Below are 10,944 nucleotides of genomic sequence, written 5' to 3' on the forward strand. Positions count from 1 at the left end.
TACATGGTTTGTTCTTAAAATGAGGAAGTTGTTGCAAGGATGGTATTCAGGCTGTTACCAGACCCATTTAATCTATGCCAAAGAACATAACCATCTTCAATCTAACATGTTTGTGGCTATAGGAATCAGGGGAGCAGAGATGACCTTTACAGTGAAAGTGGCCATGTTTGCGAACATTTATTATGTCAGATTGAAAGGGAGTCTTTCTTCTGTAGAATGTTCAGCTGTCAGACATTATATCCTCACCAGCAAGAGACAACAGGCTTTGTTCAGGCATGGAGGAACACTGACTTCCTCTGCAAGGCGCTGCTACCACACACACACACACACACACACACACACACACACACACACACACACACACACACACACACACACACACACACAGAAACACTTCCACCTAGAAACACACACACTGCTTGTCAATCCTCCAGTTGGTGAACATTAAACTATCAAAGACCAGATAACATTTCTATTTACACTGGGATTGAATACAAAAATAAGTGTGTTTTGGACTGGTGTGTTTACGGACAGGAGACTAGGTATTTGTGTGTGTGTCAAAGAGTGTGAATGTGTGCCGTGTTGTAAATGTAGACAGCTGGGCAAAAAGAGCAATAGGTGTCTGGGTTTGTTGCGCTATGCTATAGCCACTAACTAGAGTATAATTTCTTATGCAGACGCGCACACCTTATCTGGCATATATTTACATAAATGCATTATGCAAACATACACATGGACCACAAACACATTCTCCCTCCTAAACACTTGGCTAACATAGTCAAAACATATTCACTCATGCAAATTCAAACATATCAACACAAGCACACCCACACAGACACACACAAACACACAGTTTCAAGAGTCAGAGTCCCTGTCAGCTGATAGTACCATCTGGACAGGAAAAGGAATAGATGGACTTCCTCTCTATCTCTGTGGGGTTGTCTGCAGATACAGGAAGTCCCCTCATCTGTTGTCTGTTAGACTGTCTCCGGGACGGCTTACCCTTCATCTCTCCTCTACTCATCCTCTCTTCTCCTCTTCTCCCCTCTCTTCATCTCTCCTCTCCTTGTCCCCTCCCTTTATCTGTCCTCTACTCATATCCTCCTTTTCTGCTCTCTTCATCTTCCCTCTACTCATCCTCTCCTCTCATCCTTTCCCCTTACTTCATCTCACCTCTACTCATTCCCTCTTCTCCTCTCCTCCCTTATCTTCATCTGTCCTGTACTCGTTCCCTCCCCACCTCTCCTCCCCCTCCCTTCATTCCTCCACTACTCATATCCTCCTCACCGGCCCTCTCTTCATCTCTCCTTTACTCATCCCCTCCTCCTCTCTCTTCATCATATCCTCTCATTTTCTCACTGCTTCTACTCCTCTCCCCTCTTCTCGTTTTCTCCACTCCTCTGTGACACAATATGCGTCCAGCCAGACATGCGATCCTCCATCTCTTAGATCTCCTTGTCCAAAGCAGGAACTGTCCCTTGTCTCACATCCTCCTAATCCAATCAGATGGTCTATGGATCAGACAAAAGGCTTCTTGTTGTTCTGATGTCTGGATGGGAGACTACAGTAATAAACCCTGTTCTTTGTTTGGTCTGTTTCCCTTCCAACTTTTACAACCGACATCAGGTGCAGCTAATATCCCCGAGAAACTTTCCACCAGCTACTTGGCATTCCTGTAGCTGTATGGTTTGTTACAGTCTTGAATAGTTTTTGTCTTTGTAATCATCATAACAGTGGTGGGCGTTAGCTACATCTACCCCAAATCCTTCTTCATGTGTAAGCCAATCAGGAACTGAGAATTCAGTACTACTTCCTTTTCAATCAAACTGCCTTCCGTTTCAATCAAACTCTCTCACATAGACAAGTATTCTCTCTCATATAGACAAGTATTCTCTCTCACATAGACAAGTATTCTCTCTCACATAGACAAGTATTCTCTCTCACATAGACAAGTATTCTCTCTCACATACACAAGTATTCTCTCTCACATAGACAAGTATTCTCTCTCACATAGATAAGTATTCTCTCTTACACATCCTGTTATTCTCTTACATATAATAACTTTCTGTTTCACACATACTATTTGTCTCTTACATATATTGTCATACTTTATTATGATGGTGCATATAAGACGGTATTTTTGTGTGTGTAAGAGAGTATGCCAGTTTATGTGCAAGAGTATAATGGTGTATATGTGAGAGTATAATGGTGTATATGTGAGAGTATAATGGTGTATATGTGAGAGTATAATGGTGTATATGTGAGAGTATAATGGTGTATATGTGAGTGTATAATAGTGTATATGTGAGAGTATAATGGTATGTATGTGAGAGTATAATGGTATATATGTGAGAGTATAATGGTATATATGTGAGAGTATAATGGTGTATATGTGAGAGAATAATGGTATATATGTGAAAGTATAATGGTATATATGTGAGGTCATGGCGTGTATGTGAGAGTATAATGGTGTATATGTGAGAGTATAATGGTATATACGTGAGAGTATAATGGTATATATGTGAGAGTATGATGGTATATATGTGAGGTCATGGCGTGTATGTGAGACCAAGTATGAATTATGGCCTATACGGCCTCTCATAAATTATGGCCTATACGGCCTCTCATACACACCTACTCACACACACACACACACACACACACACAAAGAGACACACACACACACACACAAAACACATGCATGCACAAGACCATATACACACACACACCTCATTGCAAATCCTGTGGGCAAGAGTGGAAAGTAATTTCAGTTTCCTGTTAACCAATAAAACAGTTTGCTCTATTATATCATAGCTCCACTCTGTACTGTAAACAGAGGAATAGAGAGCTGGAGGAATGGAGCAAGGGATAGAGGGAGAGGTGAGGGAGACAAATACGTGAAAATACAGTTAAAGTGTGCTCTGGCACTGTGGTCACCATGAGATGGAGAGCAAGGGGTGGGGGGGCTGGGGGGGGGGGCTGGGGGGGGGGGTTATGTCCTGGGGAGCCATTCTGACTTCCACTGATGTTGCACAGAATAATTCTGTATTCTGTGGAACACAGTGTGGGTCACACACACACACGTGAGCACAAAGACTTGTGACTGTCCGCCTGTTGCAACTTTCACCCCAGAGGTCACAGTTTATTCTTCATGCACCCTTCCTTAAACCCAAGGCGAGAACAGAACGGAGTAAAGCCAAACAGGAAGTGTGTGTGTGTGTGTGTGTGAAGGGGGGGTTGAGTTGTCACCATCTTCCCTTCACAAACTGCCAGTCTAGTGCAGGAAGCTGTTGTAATATGTATAGTTAGGATTGACAGTTTGGTGTTTGAGGAGTGGAAGACCAAGGTTCAGCACCTGCTAGGCTCGGTGTGATCAGGCTTATAAGTCCTCTGTAAAGAGAAGAGTACATCCTTGACCCTGGACAGATGGAGAGAGGAGGAGAGGGGGGGGGGGGGGGGTAGAGAGTGAGAAGGAGCAGGAGAGGAATAGAAAGAGAAAGGCCGGTACAGAAAACAGGAAATTAAAGTAATAAAACCTTAACTGGTCAGACTAAACCCCTCGACATGAACAAAAACGCACATAGACATGCACACACACACTCTTCTGCCCCAGCAACAGTGACAACAGTTAGAGCAACGCCCAGCCAATCTCCCTGGAGAAATGAACCCATCTTTTAAAACGCCAGATTCAGTGTCTAGCCATTTTGAAATATAGCAACAGCTATCATCTCAGCTCCCCTCTGCTAAATAAACGCCAGGCTTGCCTATGCTGTCTCTGATATTCTCCAGTCTCCTTCTTAATAACCCCAACTCCACTCCAGGAATCTCTGTCTCTCTCTCTTTCCCATCTACAGGGAAGAGAGAAAGGAGGAGGGAGGGCGAAAGAGGTTCATACGGTATATTTGTAGAGATACAAATCTATCTTTACAACTATAAGTTTTACCTTTCCTCTCTCCCTCCCATCTTGTTCTGTATACTGCAGTAAATCAGTCAGACCGAGGAGACTGTGTAAATGTCTCCGGTTGCTGCCAGTGAGCCGTTCATACCGGGGCCCAGTGGTACACCGGCACTGCTCCCGGTGAGCCAGCTGAGCCCCGTTAAAAGCACCGGTAAAGGCCACCAGCATCTATCAGCCGCAGGGAACAAAGGATGGGCGCTCAGCAGAGGAGGAGAAGAGACAGGGAGGAGAGGAAGAGAGGCAGGAGGACAGGGGTTATCCTCTGCTCCCACTGAGCTAGATTGAGGTTGTTGTCCTCCAGTCTTCTCCTCTCTTCTTCTCTTTCCTCTTCTCTTTGTCCTCTGCTCTCCTCCCCCGTGTTCTTCTCTGCCTCTCTTCCAGTGGCGGATCTAAGGGGTGGCAAGGGGTGGCAGCTGCCACCCCAATAAAAAATACTGCCACCCCACTTTTTTAATGCATTTAGCAGACGCTTTTATCCAATGGACTTCCAAGAGAGAGCTTTACAAAAGTGCATAGGTCACTGATCATAACAACGAGATAGCCCCAAACATTGCGGGTAGCCAAAACATGAAGCATACATTGTGAAAAAAAAGCCCAAAGGGACGAACCATAAGAACATGTAGCGAAACAAGTTACAACTAGAGAGGGTACAATTTCTGGGGAAATTGTAGGGTGTGCTTGCTTCGGTTGCACAGGGGTCCGTTTTTGAATGACATTTTTACAACTGATATATCTGTATATTTTATATTAAAATGCATACTTATTATTTATAAAGATTACATAGATTTAAAAGCATTTTTTTTGTGCTGCTCATTTACAACTGAAAATACGAGTGAAGTGTAGAATTAAATATGATGTCTTCTCATTTCCCCTGCAAGAGGCAGCCTCATAGCTGAATCAAAACGAATAAATTTGGCAGACCGGTGTAAAAATTGACCTAATCTCTATGACTTAAACGTCCTTTTAAGTTTTCCCTTCTCGTGATATTTTCAGGCATTTAGCCTACTCATATTGCATTCATTCAGTAATAAAGAACCCCCTTTGAAGATTATTCTACGACGTTACCGGCAGTAGAAGATGGAATCGCGATTCAAACAGTACCATCTGCTAACTGAAAATATGCCCCCAAAAACGTAAATAAGCTTGACATTTATTTAGTGGAAAATCGCTCATTCATAGAAAGCTCACTGGTAGCGATCATTGTCAGTAACAACGCAAAATGCGATATAGCCCTGTGTGGAGAAGCTGCCCCGGTAAATTGTACTACTACGGTACAGTACTAGACTACTGCTGTGTTCGTCTCTGTAGCGATTGCGTTGGTTGAATTGGATTTAACGTTCCGTTGTACGGTTTAGGCTGAAATTAATTATTTTCATGAACAGATTGACAAAGTTTAGGCTGTGGCAATGAAGTTCAGGTTAGTAGTTAGATAGACTTTTGATTTAAGTAAGGGGAGTGCCGAACATGTTCTGTCGCCGTTTGACTTCCTACAGCTGTGTAGATGTTTTTGTAGTGTCTCGCGTAGGCTACAGCGTTGCAGTGATACACTGGATTGAAACCACAGGTAATGATAATTTCACTCACAAATCGTTTACTTGTAATCTAATGTCATAATAAATCCTACAACGAAAATGTATATGTGAGGAATGTTTATTTTAACGATTGAAAACAGATAACGCTACATCATAGACCACTGTAGTATGTGTTGCCCGGGCAACACAGGCTAATGTCATGATGCTAATACTTCAGTGAAATAGTAGACTACTGTTTCCGAAAGTAGATGTACTTCCTTAATAATATCAGCTTATACTGTACATTACACATCACAATTGTGTGTCATATCACAAAGTAAAATGAGTAAATAGTTATCACCCTGGCCTCTTTGCTTGTGGCGTTTCTGCAGCTGCCTTGCAGTAAAGCTATAGTTAGCCTAGCTATCCCCCAAGTTAACAGATGCGAAACGAATGTTCTGCCAAAGGTAGTCACGCGTGTTTTCGTGACGTTAGTGACGTAGTGACGTTAGTAACGTCAGTGACTGTGGCTAGCAAATTAGCCACCGTTAGCTTCACTTTTCGCCACAAAAACTTAACTTAAGCCCAAACCATGCAAAGGAACGTAAATTCCAATACAAGCAACTCAATCGCTACCAAGACGAAACTTTTGACACCTACGTTGTCTATGTAGGCCAAATATTGACTGAGTTTTAGGGGGGCAAAAAAAAAAAAAATAATAATAATAATAATATATATGTGAGAGAACAAAGGTTGTGCTCTCGCCCGAAGGCTTGAGCACACCCAATTAAACAACATGAACCTCAATCTTCCCATGGAAAATATTATTTGTACATTACAGAACATTTCAATAAATAATATTAATGTTACTGTTTAATTTACACTACAATGTTAGCCTAATCATTTACCATAGGGAGTACTGTACCCCCCTACTTTGGATTTTGATTCGCCTCCAGGAGGCCATCCAACAACTTCCTTCTGCCACCCCGAAAATCTCTAGATCCGCCCCTGCTCTCTTCAAAACAATGCTTTAAATGCCAAGAGACTGGGCTTCATAAAATGACAAACTTACAAAGAAGTAGCACGAAGAAATCATAATTAGACTAAAGAGTACAATACTGATACGCAGAGTTTTTGTACACAAGAGACTTGTCTCTTGCTGAGGTCAAGAGGTCATGAAGTGGGCCTCTTACAGTCCGCATATAGATATGGAACGCATTATGTCCAGACTCTCTGGAGACAGTTAGAAGGAAATATCTATAAACAGGACTTCCATGAGTTATGATGTTATGAACTGTTTGCCTTTTCTACTGTACCCATTTGCTGACTATGCTTGGCCATGTAATGAAATGTTCTGTGTACACGATATTTGAACTTGTCTATCCATTGTATATAAGGACGGTTGTGAACCATGTGCCTCACTCATCTGACCACTCTGTCATGGAAAGGTCACATGATCCGAGCAGCTCGTTCTAATGAAGTCAACTCTTTTTAATTGTCGTGCATCTTTCCGGCCAGCCTTCTGACAGATCTCATCTTATCAAATACTAAAATAAAATAGTAAAGTTAAGTGATCTATGTTCTTACTTTTGTCTTTTTAGCTCAGAATCATGCAGTAGCTTGAAATTTGGCACTTTAAACATAGAATATAATGTAACTTTCTTATGATCACAGTGTGTGTGTGTGCGCTCTTGTGTTGCTGTGGGAGCACATGATGCGTTTGACGATCAATCTATTCATTGAGTCCGATGGTTACACCCAACTCTGTCGTCCATTAGACAGCCTGATAATTTGGTTGGTGTTTTGGTGTGGGAGGGAGGGGGGATTCAATACAAAGCCTCTTTACATCAATTTTAAATAAGTAATCGTCCTTGGGGGTCATTCCTGGAGAGTCAACTACTTCAGAAACAAAAGAGATCTGTGCTTTTTTCTGTTTCAGCTTCAGGGAATGAGAGAAAGTGGGGTTACATGGGACTAGAGAGATATGAAAAGAGTAAGAGATGGAGAAAGAAAAGAGAGAGTGTGAGAGAGATGAGACGCAAAGAGAAAGAGAGAGTCAGAGGGAGTTAGAGTGAGAGAGGCAGGGAAAGAGAGAAAGAGAGATCAAATTAGCGAGTGGAGATGCAGTATCACCATACACCTGAAATTGTCTGCCTGCCTGTCTGTCTGTCTGTGCCAATATAACTATTTTTCCATCTGTCCAACAGTTTGCCTGTCTGTCTGTCTCCATGGTTGGCTGGCTATACATCTGTCTGTTTGTCCATCTGTCTGTCCTAGTGGTCTGGAGTTTGTCTCCCAGCAGTGACAGCAGTATTCCAGAGTACAGACATTCTCCAGACGCCTCCCACTTCTTCCTTCCTGGTTCCTGTGTCACGCCGATAAGATTCCCCTCATTTCTCAGCCAATCACTGAACCAGGACCGCGCCTGCCGGTCACCACGGTGATGAGCGAGTCAAGGCAAAGAGACAGACAGATGGACAGTCATATCTCCATGGCAATCAGTGACGTAGGTTCTCTTGACGACCATGAAGATGTTTCTTTCCACTCCAGAGCTTTCCAATACACCAATTAATCAATTGAAAAAGGGCTTGGTGTACAAAACCAGAGTGAAAAGGCTTTGCTAAAGAGATGGGGGATGGGGGCTGGACTGTGGGAGTGGAGAAGGTTAGGACATTGCACTTTGGCGCTACTCAACCTCTTAACACTGATTATTTGTGTTGTCTGTGAACTGAACTCGATTATCTACAAAAAAATTGCTAAATAGATTTTCTCCAGTGAATCTATTTCCACCGCCTCCATATACACATGGTACGCACACACATGCACACTCACACACGCGCATGCATGAACACGTGCACGCACGCACACACACACATGCATGCGCGCACGCACACGCGCCACACCACACACGCACACACTGTAAACAACAGGTGTGAGACTGAACTTATTCCTTGAGCTGAGACATTTAGTTTGAGGGAATCATTTTGATTGCAGTACATTCACACTTCCTGATTGGAATATTCACACCGGCCAATATAGAGCCAGCTGTCTGACACACTTGCCTGCCCCTCTACTTGCCTGTTTACCAGTCTGTCTGCCTGTCCACCTGTCTGCCTGCCTGCTTGCCTGTCTACCTCTCTGTCTGCCTGCCTGTCTCCTGTACCTATCTGTCTGGCAGAAATAAATAGACAGGTACACACCTGTTATTTCTGTCTATGTTTTCCACTCTCTGTGTCTGCCTGTTTGCTTATCTACCTGCCCGCCTGCTTGTTTGCCTGTGTATCTGCCTGCTTGACTGTCTATTTGCCAGCTTGTAAATCTGCATATCTGTCTGGTACTGCCCTATTGCCATCCTATTCAACCTCTTGTCAATCTCTCCAGCAAAGGTCAGCATTCAAGTTAGTTAGATGGACTCTTTAGGGATGGATACAAGAGTGACTCATTCTCACCTGCCCCTCCACCCCCCACCCCACCCCCATCATCACCACACTGACAGTCTCCTTGACAACAGCCTTTGAGTGGGCACCAACCAAGCACCTCCTGGAGCCGCAGTGGGAACCTACGAATCCCTGGCCTCACAGTTCCGACGTTGATCAGGAACACCATGAGAACCAGTTGAACCAGTACAATAACCTTGTGTTCCGTCAATACAATTCTGGGATCTATGATCTATTCTATGGAAAAGCTACAAAACAGGCACCCTGCCTGAAACTCTGTCATTTCCGTTTAATGTTCAGCAAAAAATGTTTAAACGTGTTTTATGTGAAAAACCCAAACTCTACATATGCACAAAAAATGGCTTATCATTCGTCAACCATTCCAGAAATAATCCACTCGTAAATGCCTACATAACTTTCCTTCTCTTTTCCACTGTTTATCCATCACTTCTTCTTTCAACTCACCAGCTGGTTTAAGTCAGAATTCTAAATCCTTGCCAAATATTCTCAAAGAGAACCAGACAGAGTAAAGAAAGGGGCCACAGCGAAAGACAGAGAGAAACAGCACAAAAAGAGAAAGAGTCTGCTGTTGATCAGATCTGGACCCAGCCTCCGAGTTAAACTGGGTCGTCCATCTGTCCGAACAGTTAGATTATCCGACAGCATCACTGGATGGAATAGCCGTTTAAATCAACTCTTCCTATTCTCTCTCCATCTCCTCTTCTCGTTCTCTCTCTGACCCCATTTCTCCCGTCTCTATCCCAACTCTCTGAATTCCCCTAAAACCTAAACATCATGTTCTCTGCACAAACTCTTTCTTGATCTCCATCTTCATCTTCCCTTGTTTTCTCTCGCTATTCCTTCTCTCCCTTTTTTTTTAAAGTATGTATAATACAGCCCTCTCAACTGCTCCCAACAGGCCAGTCATCTATGGGGTCACAGCAGGGACAAAAAGGCAATCTGATTTACCATGTCACTATGTGACTTATCTCTTCTGTTCTCCTCCAGCCTCTGGGCCTCTCTCTCCTCTCTTCTGTATTTCTTTCAGCCGCAATCACATTCAATGTTTAAAATTTCCAACCATCGGACCAAGAGCCACAGGAACTCCAAATGTTTAACATTTTAATCTGGCCCTCTTATTGGTCCAGAGAGAATCACTGTCTCTTCCCACTTACTCCAGAGACCGTTAAACCAGAGGTCAGAAGTCAAGAGGTCAAGCTATTGTCCAATGGGAAAAGAGAGGAATGTTGGATAGAGTGAACCAGTTTAAGTATATGTGTAAACATCTCAGCTGCGGGAAACAGTTGAGAGAAGTAGGAGACCTTCGTAGAACATGTCTTAACACTCGTGCTGCCTTCGGGTCACATGACCCAAAGGTTCATAACGAACCATCGTTGTGTTTACCCAATTTTACCCAATACAAAAACAAATTAAAATAATTTTCTTTTAACCTTTGCAATGTGGGGGGTCTGAGACAGCCCAACGGTTTTAAAGAAAATGCTTCACTTTGTCTTTGTATGCGGTAAATCTGTCGCAATACGACGGTGGGTCACAATGACTGATGGGTCAGAATGACCCGAAGATAACACAAGGGTTAAAGTAGTAGTGTGCATGTATTTTTCCACATGCAATCTTTCAAAACAAATCCCATGAGGGTATACACACATTGTTTTTTCACTCCCCTGTAAAAATAGCTTACACATGGTCAATGCTTTGTATATGACCCTAGCATGTTGATACAGGAAGTCACAAGAATCAAATGAGGAAGGTCCAGGGTTAACCAAACACATATAGGAAATGTAATCCTAGTGCCATTAATTATGCGTCTGATGGATTACCCATCTGGGAAATGTAGTCCCAGAGCTACTGTACATCCAGGAAGTACATCCGATGGCTCATGGACTTCTCTGTCAGTCAATGAGGAGATCACATCCAACCATAGAACACAATTCTGCTGGATTGCTAATTTCCATCTGAATTTCCGGAGTGTTTTAGAACTAACAGATCAGCATTCTGCATGAAACCACTCCAGTCTGCC

The sequence above is a fragment of the Osmerus eperlanus genome, chromosome 21 (genome assembly GCF_963692335.1).
Source record: "Osmerus eperlanus chromosome 21, fOsmEpe2.1, whole genome shotgun sequence".
Taxonomy (NCBI): Eukaryota; Metazoa; Chordata; class Actinopteri; order Osmeriformes; family Osmeridae; genus Osmerus; species Osmerus eperlanus.